The sequence below is a fragment of the Haemaphysalis longicornis genome, unplaced genomic scaffold (assembly GCF_048455015.1).
Source record: "Haemaphysalis longicornis isolate Haplotype H1 unplaced genomic scaffold, Haemaphysalis longicornis Haplotype H1 scaffold_10, whole genome shotgun sequence".
NCBI classification, from domain to species: domain Eukaryota; kingdom Metazoa; phylum Arthropoda; class Arachnida; order Ixodida; family Ixodidae; genus Haemaphysalis; species Haemaphysalis longicornis.
In genome coordinates, this window is record NW_027526204.1 from 105,562,061 (window position 1) to 105,577,835 (window position 15,775).

Genomic DNA, 15,775 nt, shown 5'->3' on the forward strand with positions numbered 1-15,775 from the left:
AAACATAATTGAGAGCCTAGAACAGTGTTTCTCAGTCATGAGTGGGCCGGGGACCCATTTTGGGCTTGCGAATGTGATGGGGGACCCCACGATTAAATATATGTTGATCGGTGTCATCACTTGCAGCTTACATCGCTCACACACTTATTCTTTGCTCGTCTTTTGTGTTCGACGTTTATGACGACGCGCGTCATAATGATAAACAATTTGCTCTTGAACATAAAAGTATTGTAAACACCTACAGGTAATCCTGGGTGTAACGAGGCTCTATATAACGAATTCCTGTATTTAACGAACTTTTTTAATTCCCCATTGCCAGCCTCATTGAAACCCATTTTTTTGTAACCTCTATGTAGCGAAGCCGCTGCAATGGTAAACCTTGATGTAACAAGATCGCTATGCTGTTGAGCCGTTGTTTCTTGCAATTTTTCTGAAAAATCGGCTTGGGAAATGCACTTAGCAAATGACGCCCGCACCGCACACTGCGGTGCGTTTCCAGTGTAACTGCGGTGTCGGTTAGGTGCTAGACCTGCTTGTCGGCGTGTAGTCGCTCGTCTAGACTGCCATCTGTGGTGTCGGTTGAGCAGAGATGAGTTCTGCTGCCAGAAACAGAAAAGATTTGTCGTCTCCATACATGCTCGAAATTTTAAATGCCGTCTCCGCCGGCGAGAAACAAGAGCGTCGACGCCCGGTACAGCACCCTAGATAGCCCCCTCTCACCAGTTGTGTGTGCGGAAAAGAGCATAGAGTTCGCGAAAAAGGTGTACTTTCAGCAGAAGTTTGCTCCTTGAAACGCTTTAAAGCACCGAAAAGTGTCAAAAGCCAAACTGATGCGTAAGTTACATTTGTTAATACGGGTGTAAATCACTTTGCTTCTTCATAGCGCCATGGAAAAGCAGTCGGTTGAAATCACGCACTTTTTTACTGAGAAATAACTCCTTGAAAGGTCAGTTCACTGTGAGTGCCTGAGCATTCGGCTTATGGAGTACGCGTCCAGTGTCAGAGCCAAGTCCGACGGCTGGCTCGCCTCGCACGTGCCGTTCTGCAAGTGCACCGCGGAATTTGAGCAGTGTTAACTGATAAAGCACTATGGTAATCAGCGCACGCGTGTGCTGCTGGAAGCTTACACGATATATAAAAGAGGTATTGATTGTGTAAGCACCCCTTCTGTTGTCTTCTCCCCAAAGGAGATAGCGTTTATTGAAGACTAACCGTTATCGTTTAGGAGCGAAATGGTCAAACTGGTATTACGATGAATAGAATGCTTATAGTTTTTTTATGTTCTTTTATTGTTTTATGTATCTGTATTCTTTTCGTTTTCTGTGTGTAACCTTTTCTTATATTTCCGAGAGGCAAACAAGACTTTATTGATATTCAGGGCTATGTGTGCGTTGCCTCTTTGTGTCCTGTCTTGAGCGCTGTTTTTGTGTGGTGTTCACTGTCACTGATGTCAAGCATTAAGGTTTTGTTTCTACTTAACTCCTGTGAGCCTCAATACGAAACCTCCATGTAACGAAAACCTGTATGCAACGAAAACCTGCCAATTTTCGTCGACTTTGTTATATCCAGGTTGAACTGTATATGCTGCCTTTTCTGCGTGTTGTGATTTTTTCTTATAGCTGGCGTGTTGTGCAAAATCCGACGCTAAAATATACGGCCTATTAGGAGAAAATAAGCGTAGATGTCATGCGGCGAAACCACCTTTTTGCATTGCCACCAAGTTCTGGTAAACCCGGCGAAAGAATGGCGGACGGGTGTTGAAGTGGAGGGAGCTTTGAGGGTTGGCTTCGCGGACCCCTCAAAAAAGAGAAACAATGCCTTGGCTCCACCGAGTGGGGTACCTTTAGCAGCGGCAACTACTGCGCGTGAACACGATGGCGGGTTCCGAGAGCGAACGCAGGTACAGCAAGCAGGTGTCATGCACGCTCCTTCCACCCTTCCAGCCTCCTGCCGGAAATTCGGGAAGGACAGTGACTGACCCCTCGGCAAACGTCCGCCGCGCTTCTGGTTAGCCCGTGGATATCTAGCAGTAGAAGTGCGGAAAAGCGCATCGCCAGAACAAAAGAGCGCCGGTGCAAGCACAGTAGACTCTCGATAAACGGAACTTCAAGGGACCGGAAAAATTAGTTCCGTTTCAAAGGAGTTCTGTTTCTGAGAGAGATGTTCTAAGGTGCAATATTATGTGCGTACACACCTCTAAGGGCATTTCATGGAACTATAACCACTAGAAAGTGACTATAGCTGATAGTTTTCAGAACGCAAGAAAACTACAAGAAGCGTAGGCAGAGCATTCACAAAGTTGATTTGGCAACAATGAGTCACTGTGCACTACAAAATGCGTCAATTATTTTTGTTTGAGTCCTTGCAACTGCATCTTCACGGAGGCTAGAAGCCTCAACTTCGCGAGTGCTTACGAGCCACCGAATTTAGAAGACGGTAACGTGGTAATGAAGGACGAATAGCACAACGATTGCACGAACGAGGCGACAGGAGGTGAGCCCTGTAGCCTCGGCGTCTAGAATCGAGACCGAACGACTGGAACAAGAACTGCGATGTTGCATTTGTTGCGCTAACACGGCTAACCACTTACGACACGAGGCTTACGAGGCCAACAAGGCTAAAAAGCATGGAGGAAGAAAAAAAACAAGAACGAAACAGCCGGAACCGTAAAAAGCTGATTCTCATGCCAGTGAATTTCACAATAAGTTCCATTTCTCGTTCCGATTACACGGTGATTCGGAAATTTTAGTTCCGATTACCGAGAGTTTTTTTCCGTTATCTGAATATAAAACCAACCAAATTGCAGGCAACTGTTCCATTTAAGCGGTAATTCCGTTTAAACGATTTCCATTTATCGAGATTCTAACGTATTCGGACTCTCCGAAAATAATTAGAAATTCCCAAATAATGCTAATTTATTCCAAGTGGCATCAAATATTGCGTCACTCGCTTCGATATTCGACTGTTTAAAAGATCCGCACACTTGTGAGTTCTTTTTGTTCTTCCCACGTACCGGAATAACCTATCTCCTACGTACCAGCCACGCAGTGGAAGCAAAGTTCACCGTATTTAAAAAAAAAAAAAACTTGGAGAGACGATAAAGAGGTTGACAGATCTGGTGCACCATTGAATCTTGTCATCGGTAATATATTCGTGGAGTCACCAGAGAAAATGTGTGCCCAGTAACGTCCCACCAGGTTGGCTCAGTAACATTAGTCTCTCCGGAATAAGACATAACGCTGACCCTGCCTGGCAAGGGGCCATTTTCTTCCCGAAGGCACCCTTTGAAGAATGATTTAAACAACAATGCGTGTTAAGTGTTTCCTCACTTGCATGTTCGTCCTTTTTTGACAACAGTTGCTGAAAAGTGAGGAGGAATTCAGAAACACGTTTGAGAAGGCATTCTACATCGACAGTGAAGCAGGAAACAATACGGAGGTACATGTGAGAAAGTACCATCCAGGAGCAATTGAGGCCTGGCTTGTCGACCCCAACGGTCAGCTCTGCAAGGAATGCGTCGCAACCGTTGTCGCCAATCACACACGCATCCTTACACCCACTGCAACGGAGGTAACAGGGGGATTTCCCTCGTTTGGCTGTCCTTCCACTGTGATTCAGTTTGTGTTCGCAAATCAATTTGTGTAAAGAATGGAGGTTCTCCCCTAAACAGTGTGGAGAAAGGGACGAGCCCTGGAGACCCCTCCCGATGCTCTCTTTAATCGAGCACACTTACGATGATGATAGTGGGGCACGAGTGCAGGATATCTACTTATTTCACAACATCCTCCCCCGCGCGACCATGAGTATGGTTCGTATCCAAGAAATTGTTCAGTGCATGGAAAGCCAATATCTGGTCCGAGTGGGCCAAAAGAGTTCAACACATCTCGACTTACACCTCCATTGGTGGAAACAATGCCTTGGCTTTCGTAGAATCTGTGAACCATGCTACTGCAGCCCCTTGATGCAGTCTTTTACTTGTTGGATGGATGGATGGATGGAAAGGACTTTATTGGGTAAATCATGCAGTAGGTAAAGCCCGGTTGACGGGCCGACCTCAACGTGGCCGTGGTTGCAGGTATTTCTTCAAGTATTTGTTGCGGCCTTAGTTTTGCATAATACATGCCACTTTACAGGAAACTATTCAATGCTAGCTTCAAAATAATTCAGTTTAAGTAATTTTTAGGGCAATGGCATGTATAAAACAAAAATGAGGCAGCAAGAAATCTATAGGATAGGCACTGACCAAAAGGAGAACGGCATGCATTAAAGAAGTTTCTGAACAATATTTCCAATGATTGGAAGTGAACGCATTTTTCAAATTTCTACGCGAAGACTTGAAAAGCATTTGTACCTCATGTCAATGAAGATTTCACAAAAATTTAACTTTGACGAATTTGATGCATTAGGTGAAATATAATTTCAAGGAGGCTACACTACGTAGCATAATAGAAATCGCATTTCGAAGCGTGTAATTCCCTGCCTAAGATGCATCCGCGTGACCATTGTTTGCAGTGTCGATGTACATACTCAGAGCAATTGCGTAACGGCACTGGCCCAATAAACGAACTCTCAGGGAAGAAATTACGTGACTTCCCTAAAAAAATCACCAGCTCTTTTTGGTTACTCTGATTATGCACATCACACATTTATCACACGACAATGATTAACAATCGCAAGAAAAGAAAATAACGCTCTTTATTTCAGGACTCCAGCATGAAATAAAAACACGAAAATAGTAGACATAAAAAAGGCTCATACTGTGCCATTCGGTTCCTGCTGTGTTTAGCAACTTCAGATGCTTACAAAACAGAAACAACAAAAAAAAACAATAAGTTTTTTGCAATAGTGCAGTTATCAGCCTTAAAGGAAATGTATTGTTCAACAGCAGTATTTTTGAATTTCCAGCTTGGGAGAGACTTTCCCCTTGCTGGATCCGCCCCTTCGCCACGGGAGGCACCCTTACGTGGAAAGCGCCTGCAACACGTAAAAGCATTCACTGCAGTGTTAACGCAAGCTAATTACCAAATACAGTACAACCTAGCACTTTCCTTAACACATGCGTGAGTGAAAATATTCAGCCTAAACTTCCAGCTTATTAACACTCAATCTTAAGCGAAACGTACTGCAAAAACCGCCATTAAGTATTCAGTGTTATGCTTTAAGACAGCAGCACTTGGTTCGTTCTGGAAAAAAAGAAACTGCCTTTCACGAAAAATCTCTTTCGCACAGTAGCAGAACTTAAGGCTGGAGCCTTAAGATGTGATATCACCCCTCCCCACCTACCCAAGACTCCGTTCTTTATGCGTGATGTACTCTTGAAAATCGACAACAAAAGCGGGCGTTGGGTAATTTCCCTGCTCGCTCGCCGGCCCGCGCCCTGTCTCGCGGCCGGATTCTCACTCGCTCCAACGCAGTTCTAGGTTTCATCGTGCCACCTTTTCCTGCACTTGCACATTGTGACGTGGCAACGAAGGGGATGTATTTAGAGATAGTAATTACAAAAATAGACGGGATAGTAAAGACAGACAAGGCAGCTGCGATGTCCCAGGTACTGCACGCACACCAACATCCGCGAGCGTCTTCTCCTTCTTCTCCAGCCTGTGGGTTCACTTATCCCAGTGGGTGCATACCCGCAGAGAGGGGTTGGCTACTGGTTCTGTTTTTAGTAAGGAGCCAAGGGACCGAACCCATGATATGACCGCCGGCGGTAGAAGCAACGTCCAGGTACTGAAGACGGTAGAAGTTGAGGGCTGATCACGGAAGAATTAGGGCTTCAGGCGGGACACATGCACAATTTTGCACACATGCACACATGCACACTGACTTGCCTGTTCACACAGTTGACGGCGAGAGCGTGACTGGAATAATTTCGTACGTCACAGGAGTAAGCAAGCGAATGATGCGATAGGGGCCTGTGAAGCGGGACAGTAGTTTTTCAGATAGCCCAAGGCGGCGTGAAGGCGTCCGAAGGAGGACAAGGGAGCCTGGTGGGAAGCAGACATCACGGTGGGTCTCATCGTAGCGGTGCTACTGACTTGCCTGTGACGCCGTAATCTTGGCGCGGGTGGTATGGCGGGCCACATTAGCCTAGTCAATGAGATCACGTGCGTACTCTGTTCATGGCATGGCTGAGTCAGGCAACATTGTACCCAATGGCAGGGCAGGGTCACGGACGAAAAGGAGGAAGAAAGGAGAGAATCCGGCAGTGTCTAGGCGGGACGAACTGTAGGCGAATGTAACGTATGGGAGAGGAACTTCCCAGTCACGATGGTTGGGGGACACGTGCATAGCGAGCATATCTATGAGTGTCTTGTTAAATCGTTCAGCGAGCCCATTGGTCTGCCTATGGTAGGCCGTGGTGATGTGTTGCTAAATGCGACAGGATTGAAGAAGGTCGTCGCTGACCTGAGATAAGAAACACCGACCACGGTCCGTGACCAGCTGACGAGGAGCACCGTGATGCAGAATGACAGCGTGTAGTAGAAAATTGGCGACGTCTGTGGCACAGCTGGTCCGCATGTCAAGACGAAGAATACCTGTGCCACAGTCAATGAGCACGGCTTTGTCGGTTAGAAAGTCAAGCCCGAGAATGATGTCATACGGGCATGCATCGAAGACGGTGAACATGACAGGAATTTGATAGTCCCCAACACCAACCCAAGCGATGCACAGTCCTTCGACAGTGAGCGCGCGGCCGTCGGCCACTCTGACTACAGGAGATCGGGCAGGCGTCAGGACCTTATGGAGGCGCCGGCGAACGTTGGACCTCATGACGGAGATACTTGCACCGGTATCTATTTGAGCGCTGACACGAACACCGCCACCATCAACGTCAAGCAAATTGTTTCTCGTCGTTTCAGTAAACAGAGGATTTTCAGGCCGGGTTGGACATGCAGCTGTATTATCTTCTTGCGTTGCCTACATTCTTAAAGCATAACTCGCTCTAATCAAGTCCTCCTCCAGAACCCGGTAGACACGTATGTGGTCAGGGCGCGTCGGCGAGCGAATACGGCGCTTTCCCGATGCCTGACTTTGTTGCCGAAGTACACGAGTACGGCCTGCCATCATACGCCCGTCTTCGGGCCGCGAGGTGGAGGGTCTCGACGGCCACTGCCGCTCTCGCGAGCACAATAGCTGTGAGGCTCACAGCACAGAATTAACAGTCTTGGGTAGGCAGTGGGGAGCGGTTTCACGACGTATGCGAGGCGCTAGCTGAAGATAGCTAAAATTGGTGTCACACAAGTAAAAGCACAGAATGCGACCTCTTACTCATTTGCGAGAACCCACAACACCACGTAGCATTCAAAAAGTCGAACTGTTATAAACGAGATCGCAAGTTAGGCGGAAAGGAGCAGAAGCTCTTACATGTTTTCAGCGGCAGTACACAAACGGCATTATTTCACAGGCAGATATGCTCCCAACACATGTCACCGACACCAAAACACACGTCAGGGCACCGACAGAAGTACAACGGCGATTGAAATGCTAAAAAAATGTGGTTGATACTTCTTTCATATGATTCAGTAAAACACGAAAGTGAAATGTGCTTTCACAGGAGCAGTTGAGTATTTATTGTGCATCGATATGAACTTGCACATCGCTATTTATATTTCATCGGTGTGGCACCGTTACACGCGTCAACATTTGATACTGGATTACATGCACCGGAGCATTGTATAAATACGATTGAATCCCCAGGCGCTCGCAAACCGTGCGAACGAAGCCGAACGGGGTGTCAGCGAATCGTTTGGCGAAGTCACGGTCCGCTACAGCGACAGGAGCATGATTTGCGGGTCGGCAGCAGTTTGGGGGGTGTGCTTGGGAAGTGACGACCTGCTGGCGGGTCGCTTCTGAAAAGTTGCGACCACATTGGTCCTGCTCCATGGTGTGTACACTAGAATCTTGCATTCGACGAGGTCACCTTGTGGAACGCGAGAGTCGGTTCGCAGAGTTGGGCGGACCCTATCGAGGCGCCAACTATCGGCGCTCATTGGCATCATGACGCACTACTTTGCGTCTCCTTTGCCAGGCAGACGGGAGCGCCATCTGAATAGAGACGTTAGAGGGAAGGACATAAGGCGCGTTCGTACAGCCATGCCGGCCTGACTTCATGGCCTAGTTGGCAGAGCGCTGCACACCTCCGTTTGCGGCCAGAGTGATCGTGGGGTCGAATCCTAGCGCCGCCGCCTCAATGGAACTTTTTCTGATGATGTCATTTCCGTGACGGATATGGCGTCGGTGAGGTTTGTGTGCCCCGGCATAAAACACTGTCGTGTTAAAACAGATATGCGAGACAGCGATACACCTAACACCTACGCATGAAGAATAAGAAATAGCGGAAGGGTACAGATGCAAGTAGTCCGCCGGCCAGCGTTGCGTTAAGACATACAAATGTCCCATGCCTAAAGAACGTTATAAAATATAAAATCTCGCACGTTCATTCAAATACCATGCTCTATAGTTTAAATAGACGTTGTGTCGCTACGCAGTGCTGTAGCCAGTTTGGTAACTACTTTTTTCTGCGCTGTTGCCAGTTGCCTCCGACCGACGTGCTGAAACGCGGCAGGCACGCTTGGTTGGCGGCATGGTTTTATCGCTTGGACAAACCTCGGCCTCCGATGCGCTTTCCGTGTGACGCTCTTTCCGGTCACCGTTTGCTTGCAGCCCGAGCAATCTTTCATCTGATGTACCGATGGGTGGCCAATAGCTGGGAAGCCAATGGGTTCCAATGTAGAAACGTTAGCCGAAAATAGTGTACAACATTATTTTACGAGCAGAACTATAAGACACGTAGGCGATCGTAAGTGTGTTGGCAGAATTTTCTTAGCCGCTCTCATTAGCAGGATGGCTTCTGGAAATGACAAGCAGGATAACCTCTTATCTAGAACGCTTTGGTTGGGGTCGCTAAACAAATGCCCATCGGGCCGTTCGGTTTGATAACCGTCCGGGCTCAGTGTTGTCCACCGCCAAATTGTTAGTTTCGCACTATCTGCACCGAAATTAATTGCGAAAGGTGTAGCACGGGTTCCGCGTTCCCGTGTAACGCAGTCAGAGGGTTCAAGTCATTATATGAGTATGCACTCTCTCATCAGGCAGGACATTGGACGCTGCACCTGTCAAGTAATACCTCCGACCGAATAGGCGTCGGACTGAAAGTCAGGTCCAAAGCGAGAACGGAGAATTATGGTCGGATTCACCTCACCTGCAAGCGGCCAAATGAATATCTCCGCAAGTTCGAGGATGTGTGGATCCTCGCCAAGCTCTATAAAGGCACCGATGTAATCGTGGACGCTGTCGTATACGCCGAGGTGACCTCGAAGAAGTTGCAAGGAAAGTTTATATTTCGTCTCTACGACAACGGAAAAGGTGCGGAAATTGTTGTTGTGTGCCTTATGTTGTGTGCAGAGGCCTTGCTCCTGCAGCTGACATGAATATGCTGATTGTGACGATACGCAGAAGACGATGCGCAAAAAGATACAGCGGCATAATTGTATGCAAGACTAAGCTTTGTACAGTTGAAGAAGGGAAGATCTCGAAAAATTACTACACTCCATTTGGTGTACGGCGCTGTTGCTATTGAGGCTTGGCGATAACGGTATTGGTTTGTATTCAGGGGTCGAATATGTTTGCCCTTTAGAACTGTATTTTAAGGCCTAAAGGAATCGGTTTCAGAGGTGTAATAAAACCGAAAGTGGTTAGCTTATGCTATTTAGTTCGGGCTGCCTATTCTACTATGAACGGCTGCATGATTAGTCAGTATGTAAACAGAATGTTTTTTTGCATTACTCATTTAACTGGGCTATAGCCACTTCAAGATTTTGAGTCACAGTTTTGATTGTGATTACCAGGACAGATTTTTTGCGGATCTAGTTGCACAACCACGTACACTAATTGGCTGTGTAAACTTGTTCGGTTGAATAACGACAGCGTAGGTGGTATTCATTCAATTTGATACGGCGTTTATAAATCGAGCAAACGCTAGAGAGAGAGAAGATAGCAATTATTTCGTCACTGTCAGTGAAGAAGTTGGGTTCGAGTTGATTTCTTTTAGATTAGCCTTGTTCCCAAAATAATGTTACGGCATTCTCGTTATGTTATTGTATTTGTGTAAAGACAGAAGGTTGACATGCACTTAAGCGTTAGTTGTGGGCGGAAAGTGGGGCTAGTTGGTAGAACGGTACCGAAGACGTATTGTTAGCGCTCAAAGACAGCGCAGAAAATACTAATGCACGGTGCAAACGAGGTAGCATCAGGCATTCGCCTTGGGCTTTGAAGAGATCTCGTTGAGCTGCATTGATGTTGCACGTGTTGCGCTTTTTTATGTGCAATAGGTCTCGCCAAAAACGTTTTCAGCACTGACAAATTTTAGAGGTATTGTTTCATTGCGTACAGTTTCCTGCGTTAAAATCGTACTACCTGCACTTATGAATACAGTCAAACCCGGTTATAAGGAACACTGGGACTCAACGCGATTTGATCACTTTACGAAGTAGTTCTATGTAAAACCGGCTTATAGCGAACTTCAGTATCAAATTCGCTAACAGAATGTGGACAGGTAATTGAAAACGCGGTTACGAAAAAAATACCATGCCACTCACCATGAATAGTAATCCACTCCAAAAGCAATATGTGGCAGAGAAATCTACACTTATTCGCACAAGGCAGTGATTTTCGTCCGAACACTGCGTGTTGTGCCAGCAGCACAGCAGTTCTAGACGTTTGGTTATAGTACTCGGGTGTGACTGTAGCACCTGTCCTGCACCCTATTAAGATTCCATTTTCGTAACTTTGATAGGACCCAACTTTTCACACCGCAAGTTGATAAGATGTGCAATGGAGGACATCGGTTTCTGTTATGAACCTCTCAACTATGTCACACCCGTGGAGTACTGATTGATGTATGGCAACAACAGGGATGGCGGAAAGGAAGTTAGTAGAGTTGATTTCCGGAATCCCTCAAGGGTGGATTATAGTGAGGCCTAAAAACAATCAATTACAGCGACACGCTCGGGTATGATGTGGCTAGAAAGGAAAAAGCAACGTGTATTACTAATAGATACTTATACGCGCTACAAAAAAGCGTGGTATGAAGTAAACGTTCTTATAATGCGTAGTGTTCTCTGCCGAGCATCCCCACAGCCAGGACCGTCTAAAGCTCTGAATTTCCTCCAAGGTGCAGAATTCGCATAAGGGAGAACATTAATAGGTGCGATGGCGTAAATGAAGATAATCAGCCGGAAATAATTAAAAAAAAAACAAGAAATAAGTAAAATGGAAGCAATAAAATTTTAATGAAATGATTCCGACAAAATAGAAAACATGCATCTTACACATCTCTCCCATAAACTAATGGATAAACGAAAAATTGACCAAAGAACGTTCAAAAAGCATATTCAAAAATAGCGAAAATGGTGAACCGTGCAATTAACGCCATTTCCACAAAACTACAATTTCGGCGGAAGCGGCAACATTAAGGCCCAACCACATGCAGCGTATTTTCGGCGTCGCACGAGCGTCAGCGTCGTTCGGCGTCAACGCGCGGGCCCGCAGGAGAGCGCGAGTAACCGCATGGGACCGGCGAAATCACGCGCCGGCGTGCGCGCTCGACGCTTCTCTCGGCGTCCAGCACGAGATTGAACAGTCGCCGGTGTTTGTCGCGCAGGGACTTTCATTTTTAAAGACGATAGCCTTTCCTGGGCTACTTAAACCGAGAAATTGTGGTCTGTCTGTATGTCTGTCTGTCCGTCTGTCTGTCCGTCTATCGGTCTGTAACTCGATTCAGCCACCCGGCCAAAGTAAAACGCCTACTGCGCAATAGTCTTATATACTCACAGCCAAATGTAAACGTCTAAGCCTGGTTTATATGTTCATACTTGTCAACATTGTTGAACAACAACAAGGCATTACGCAAATATAAGTCAGAAAATTAGTACACAAGGGATATTTAAAGTGTTCCTTTATTAAACAATTCCTGGATGCTTGGTTTTTCCATAGCAAATGATATTCTACATCTACTGCAGAACAACGCGTACCGCCTGCTGTTGCCCGCGCCACCTCCTGGCGGCATATGAGAAATCACGCGGCAACAGCAAAGAAAGGTTCCACTAGCTAGGTTTCACGTTCTTCTCGGAACTCACGTGGAGCACGGCAACGCGGTTCTATAAACCTTGAAGTCGGCCGCCTCGATTCACGCGCGTCTCCGCCGTACTGCAGCGCTGGCATCGAGGAACCCCGCCTGTAGCAGTGGAACGCGGTAAATTCAAATCGCTTTGAGAAAACCTTTAGTGTGTTTACCTTGGGATGAGCGCGACGGAACAGGAACAGCATGAGAGGTGAGCGGGAAAGCGAAGGGGGGCATTTCCTTGGGAAATGTTACAAAGACTATCGTCTTTTAAAGACATTTGCAGCGAAAGGAGCAGATACCGGGCCAATTTTTTCTGCACGGTTTCTGCGGCAAAAACACACGAAAACAATGACGACTTGTTACAATAACTATGCGCACAGGCTGCAGCGCAGGTGACAAGTGCCTTACCTCCGTCCGCAACACCAGGCGCCACGGCTGCTGCCACGACGTCTGTTTGCGGGGTTTGTTCTTATCTTTGTGTTTAGCCTGCCATAGAGCGGGGCGGGTTGCGACTGCAGTTATTAATGCCTTAGCGTCGATGTTCGCATCCCGGCCACCATTAAAACAGCGAGACGGACTGGTACAACCGGAAACTGGCCCCAGCGCCAATTCCGCCGCTCACGCCGATATCTGGCGAGCGTAGATATCGGCGTCGCCCGAGCGTCAGTCCGCGTCGCCATGCATTTTGGCGCGCACGCTGACGCTCGTCGACGCCGAACGACGCTGACGCTCGCGCGACGCCGTTAATACGCTGCACGTGGTTGGGCCTTTAGTCGTTGTAACAGCGTGAAAGGGGATAATTTGTCGGACAGAATTCTGAAAAACCAATAAATAAAAAAGAGGAAATTACTAACAAAAAGGGTCTAACAAAGTCAAAATATGAATCTTATACATCTCCCCCTAAACAGAAGAATAAAGAAAAAATTCCACTGCGCCCACTGCGCCCACATCAAAATGAGCCCGCACGCCACCACCAGCCGACCAGCCTTCAGCGCAACCTTCCTTAATTATCAGCGTCAGTTGACAGCAAAATTCATTTATTAAACAGTGCTCACAAATGGTCGTTCCTTCAAATACTGGGCCTCTTTTACTGTCGGATGCAGGAAATGTTCATTTCTTTGCAGAGCTGTAATAGTTGTATTGTCCAGGACCGGATATCTTCTGTGGGGCGGCTTACATCTAATAAGCGGGGAAGGAGGGCGGGAGGGGGGGGGGGGGGGCGGAAGGCACATATTTTAGTGGGTTGAATTTCACAATGAAAGTGTAGCTTACAGCCAATCTTTTAGGACAATCTTCCTGAACACTTCCGTGCTCTGACTAAATCAACTATTTTTACAACAGTGGCTTGACCAGTTTAGTTGTGTATAAAATCTGCGCGAATGCCTTTACGAAGCGTTTCGGTACTCCACAAAAAAACTCATAAGCATTCAACATAATTTCTTTCACACAAAAATTATGTCTAGTTTCTGACCATTTTTCTCGCAAAAAAATTTTCTGCTAGATCACCTTTTCTGGTGATCTTTCACAGGGTTTTTTGTAGGACAGACCGAACAAGTACTTTCATTTTCAACCTTTTTTGATGTTGTTTTCATGAGTTACGTGACCACCACTTATAGCCCAAAACAATTTAGGTTTCCTCAAATGTCGTACTATGCTAAAAAAATTCTAGACGCGTTGCAAATGACGCCCTGCTTCTGGTGGCTTCAGTTGTGTCTCTCTGTGTTCACGCAAGGAAAGGCATAAGACTAGAGTTTCATAATATTTTTCAAACCACTAACATAGCAATGGTAGTACGCATACAACAAACGTTGCATACTGCAAGGAATAAAACCATAATTATTTAATTGGTTGAGTTTGAATGCGTAAGGCTTCTCAACGCATCGACGGCGAACTTGCGGCTCCGAAAGTTTGTTTGTGTTTATTTATTTATTTATTTATTTCTTATTTATTCATATTTTATTAATTTATAATTTATTTATTTATTTATTTATTTTTAATTTGATGCTGGCTTCCCCTTGGAATGCATTACTGAAGGGAGATACATAACACTAAGCATCACATTTGAGACCAAATAACAAAATAATTCGACAAAGCGCGGTGAAAGCCGTCTTTAGAAACAGGGCATAAAATCATACAAGGAAGATAATTACACTCACGTATTGATCTAAGATAAAATGAATCGCGCAAGGCGTCACCTGTAAAGGAAAGTTAATAATATTCTTTGAGATTGTGGTCCCACTTTGGGATATGTAGAATGGCGCTTGGATATACTTCTCCTCTTCGATTCCAGTTTTCGAATAATAGATATTACGAAAAAATTTCAACCTGAGATTTCGTCTGTGATGTTTCACTTCTGACCATTTAGGTTACTCCTAGTTTCCTCCACGCTAAGTAGACAGTGCCACTTACCTTATATGAATCGCACTGCCCTATTGTGTATATTTTCGAGCGTATCAACCAGCCATTCGGTACAGGGATCACTACAAACACACACGGGCTCCAACATTAAGCGCACATGAGTGAAATACGATTGTTCTTTTAAGTTAGATGGAGGTTCGCTGAAATTTTGTCTCAGAAAGCCAAAAACACGTGCAGCCGTAACTTTTATGTTGTGAACGTGCCTTTTTAACCTCTAACCTCTCGTTAAATAAACTCCTAGTTATTATATTCCCCGGCCGTTCTTAAAGCAGCGTAATATACGGTATACTTATTCAATTGGAATGAAGGTTTTCTTGTAAAGGTGACGTTAACACTTTTTATCATTCAATGACTTTTCTGAATCAGCACACCAGGATAATATTAAATTCAAATCATGCTGCAGGTATTCGGAATCACGTTCATTCACTACAGTTCTGTAAACTACACCGTCATTTGCGACCATTTGGAACAAGCATTTCAGGGCAATAGTAATGTAAATTATGTATAACAGAAACAAACGAGGGCCCGCAACTGAGCCTTCGGGAATTCCTGAGGTCACGGGGACATATCCGGACGAACAACCATTAGAGCAACCGACTGCTGTCTTAGAGAGAGATGCGGGCTATCCATGCAATAACCGATTAATTCAGTTTATAGACCGCCATGAACTAACAGCAAGCTCATACGGAACACCATAAAATGCTATTTTGCAGTCCAAGAAAATACAGTCAACTACTTTAAGCTTATCCATTGCTAGAGCCAAATCATGCGTGAACTCAACAATCTGCGTTGAGGAAGGAAAACCTGGCAATGAAGTAACTTGTAACGCGAACTTGTTAAAAAAAATTGGGAAGGAACGAGGAACGAGCTTTTGTTCCTGTTTCAGAGGAACGTGTTCAACACTGAAATTAAGTTGTAGAGGTACATTTTTGGAGACGCAAGGGCCGAAATGGGGTCTCACTAATACGCGAACGCAAAACACAGGCCTCCCAATGCCGCGGATGCAGCGATCCACGTAGTCTGTGAGCGGGCCCGTTGCCTACAAACTGCGTGGCGTGCATACACTGCTGGCGCACTGTTTGTTTCCATCGGAGCCTAATCGTCTACGAGGGCATCAGCGTGAACCACATGGAGCGTTTTCTCCCCTAGTAAAACGCGCCCCGCAAGCCACAGGCGCGCTGACACGGCCGCGGAGACCACCCGCGCGATCTGCGTAGCTCCAGCGACCGCTTC